At 37.6% G+C, this 3,900-nt stretch overlaps 1 protein-coding gene, 1 long non-coding RNA gene and 1 pseudogene across 4 annotated transcripts in view; 1 reads left to right on the top strand and 2 right to left on the bottom strand.

Annotated features, from left to right (window-relative positions):
* The window catches only part of LOC108297616, a 47,928-nt gene that overhangs the window by 29,468 nt on the left and 14,560 nt on the right, over positions 1–3,900 (top strand). The gene's annotated exons all lie outside the window — the stretch shown is intronic.
* The window catches only part of LOC108297612 (zinc finger protein 431), a 27,753-nt gene that overhangs the window by 13,876 nt on the left and 9,977 nt on the right, over positions 1–3,900 (bottom strand). The window lies entirely within an intron of this gene.
* Positions 355–1,571, bottom strand: LOC108297615 (annotated as a pseudogene).

Genomic DNA, 3,900 nt, shown 5'->3' with positions numbered 1-3,900 from the left:
AAACTCCGTCCCAAAAAAAAAAAAAGAAAAGATTCTGTATCTTCAAAACCCTGCAGTCTCAGCAGAAAAGCTCTTTTGTTGTTACTATTGTTAAAATGGGAGACAGATGAGGATTTTTAAAAATTTTTTTAAATTTATTATTTTTTAAATAAAAAATTGTATTTATTTAGAAGTATTCAGAATGTCAACAAAACAGCTACAACTTTTTTTTTTTTTTTCAATTACAGAGTGGTATTCAGTTAGCAGAGCAACCATTATTTTGTTTAACATGCATCAGAGACAACTGAAGATGAAAAAACTATGATCCCCATATGTAACTAATTTGTGCTGTGCACCAACAAGAACCTGCTTTAAATTTCCATGCCAATTTACAACCTCCATACTGTACCAGGCAAGGTTAGTGGCTACTGAAAATACCCCCAGGACAGGGCTATCTAAAGACACATTCGGTAGTGTGTTACCTATTTTGTTTGTTAACAAAAAAAGACACTATACGGTTTAAAAACAAATCTTACACAGCCTTACATTTCAATATTTTTCTTTAAAAGGAGTTATGTACAGGGAGGTTAAATGCTTTATAGACAAGAAAAAAAAACTGCTAGAACCAACTTATCATCTTCTTCATCTTCACATTCCTCTTCCTCCTCATCCTCTTCATCTTCCTCATCTTCCTCCTTTTCTTTTTCTTGCTTTTCTCAGCCTTGACAACTCCCTTTTTTGCTGCATCAGGCTTTCCTTTAGCTCAATATGCAGCAATATCCTTTTCATATTTTTCTTTCAGCTTCGCAGCCTTCGTTTCATAAGGCTGCTTGTCAATTGCAGCAGTGTTATTCCACATCTCTCCCAGTTTCTTCGCAATATCACCAATGGACAGGTCAGGATGTTCTCCTTTGAGTTTTGGGTGATGCCCAGAGCAGAACAGGAAAAAGGCCGAAGGAGGCCCCTTGGGTGCACTGGGATCCTTGAACTTCTTTTTTGTCTTCCCTCATTTCTCTCTCATAATGGGCCTTGTCCACCTTTGCCATATCTTCAAAATTTCCTTTTTCTTTAGCATACCTGGTCTTCCACCTCTCTGAGCACTTGTTAGAAAAATCTGAGAAGTTGACTGAAGCATCTGGGTGCTGCTTCTTATGCTCCTCCCAACAAGTTTGCACAAAAAATGCATATGATGACATTTTGCCTTTTGGCTTCCTAGGATCTCCTTTACCCATGTTTAGCTATTTTTCCTCAGCGAGGCACAGAGTCACCCAGTGCCCGTCTGGCTCTCACTTGCCCCAGTGCTGTCTCTATGGAGCTTAATGTACTGCAACAGCTCTATTTATTTATTTTTTTAATTTTTTTTTTGAGACAGGTTTTCACCATTTTGGTCAGTCTTGTCTTGAACTCCTGACCTCATGATCCACACCCATCTTGACTTCCCAAAGTGCTGTGATTACAGGTGTAAGCCACCATGCTCGGCCAGAAAAGCTCTTTAAACTGATAAACAACTTTAGGAAAGTTTGAGGATACTAAATCAGTAGCATCCCTGTACATCAACAACATCCAAGCCAAAAGCCAAATAAAAAACATAATCTCGGCCGGGCGCGGTGGCTCACGCCTGTAATCCCAGCATTTTGGGAGGCCAAGGTGGGTGGATCACAAGGTCAAGAGATCGAGACCATCCTGGTCAACATGGTGAAACCCGGTCTCTACTAAAAATACAAAAAATTAGCTGGGCATGCCTGTAATCCCAGCTACTCAGGAGGCTGAGGCAGGAGAATTGTCTGAACCCAGGAGGCGGAGGTTGCCATGAGCCAAGATCGCACCATGGCACTCCAGCCTGGGTAACAAGAGCGAAACTCCATCTCAAAAAAAAAAACCATAATCCCATTCAAAATTACCACAAAAAGAATACAATATCCAGGAATACCACTAACCAGGGAGGTGAAAGATATCCATGAAAAGAATGACAAAACACTACTTAAAGTTAAGTCAGAGGTGACACACACAAATTAAAAAAAAATTGTATGCTGATGAATAGAAAAGATCAATATTATTAAAATGACCAAACTGCCCAAAGACCTTTACCAATATCAAACTACAAAAAACATTGTTAACAAAACTAAAAAATAACTATTTTAAAATTTGTATGGAACCAAAATGAGCCTGAATAGCCAAGGCAATTTTAAGCAAAAAGAACAAAGCTGGAGGCATTACATTACCCCACTTCAAATCACACTCACTAGAGGGCTGTGGTAACCAAAGCAGCATGGTACTAGAACAAAAACAGACTCATAGACAAATGCAACAGAATAGAGAGCCCAGAAATAATGCCACACACCTCCAACTATCTGATCTTTGACAAAGCTGACAAAAAGAATGTGGGGAGAATTACCTATTTAATAAATGTGCTGAAATAACTAGCTAGCACTATGTAGAAGATTCAAACTGGTCACCTTCCTTATAATATATATATATGTATACATATATATGTATGTGTATATATATGTATACATATATATACATATATATGTATACGTATATATACATATATATATAAATCAAATGAAGATAAAGACAAATGCAAAACTTAAAAATTATTTTTAAAACCTTGGAAAATAAATAACCAAGAAAATGCCATTCGAGGCATAGAAACTAGCAAAGATTTTATGAGGAAGATAAAAGGAATTGCAACAAAAAAATAGACAAATGGGACCTAATTAAATTAAAACGCTTCTTCACAGCAAAGGAAACTCTCAATAGAGTAATCAGACAACATACCAAATAAATAAAAATACTGGCAGCCTATGTTCCTAATAAAGGTTTAATATCCAGAATTCATAAAGAAGTTAAGCAAGTTTACAAAAAAAATTCATTAAAAAGTAGGCAAAAAAGATGAACAGATGTTTTTCAAAAGACAAACATGTTGCTAACAAGCATGTGCAAAAAATGCTTACCAGCAACCACTAGAGAAATTAAAAAATAAATAAATAAAGAGATACCATCTCACATTTTGATTGCTGTTAGAAAGTCAATAAAAGCCTGAGCATGGTAATCCCAGCACTTTGGGAGGTTAAGGTGGATAGATCACTTAAGGTCATGAGTTTGACAGCAACCTGGCCAACATGGAGAAACCCCATTCTCACTAAAAATACAAAAATTAGTCAGGCTTGGTGGTGCATATCTGTACTTCCAACTACTTGGGAAACTAAGACACGAGAATCTATTGAACACAAGAGGTGAAGGTTAAAATGAGTTGACATCACGCCACTGCACTTCAGCCTGGATGACAGAGTGAGACTCTGTCTCAAAAACAAAAGTCAATAACAGATGCTGGCAAGGTTGCAGAGAAAATTGAATATTTATTTTTCTCTTTTTTTGTTTTTTATTTTTTATTTTTTTATAGCACCTGTGAAAAAAAAATGGAATGTTTATACACTGCTGGTAGAAGGGTAAACTAGTTCAACCACTGTGAAAAGCAGTGTGGCGATTCCTCACAGAACTGAAAACAGAATTACTATTTGTCCCAGCAACCTCCAAATTGAGTATATACCTAAAGAAATATAAATTATTCTACCATAAAGGCACATGCACATGCATGTTTATTACAGCACTGTTTGCAATAACAAAGACATGGACTGGGCACAGTGGCTTATGCCTGTAATCCCAGCACTTTGGAAGGCCAAGGCAGTCAGATCACCTGGGGTCAGCAGTTTGAGATCAGCTTGGTCTACATGGAAAAACCCTGTCTCTACTAAAAATACAAAAATTAGATGGGTCTGGTGGCACACACCTGTAGTCCCAGCTACTTGGGAGGCTGAGGCAGGACAATGGCTTAAACCCGGCAGATGGAGGTTTCAGTGACCCAAGACCACACTAATATACTCCAGCCTGGGTGACAGAGTGAGACTCTGACAGAAA

Source organism: Cebus imitator, unplaced genomic scaffold (genome assembly GCF_001604975.1).
Source record: "Cebus imitator isolate Cc_AM_T3 unplaced genomic scaffold, Cebus_imitator-1.0 Scaffold820, whole genome shotgun sequence".
Taxonomy (NCBI): Eukaryota; Metazoa; Chordata; class Mammalia; order Primates; family Cebidae; genus Cebus; species Cebus imitator.
Note: the sequence above shows the minus strand (reverse complement) of the source record. Positions and strands in the feature narration are given on the sequence as shown.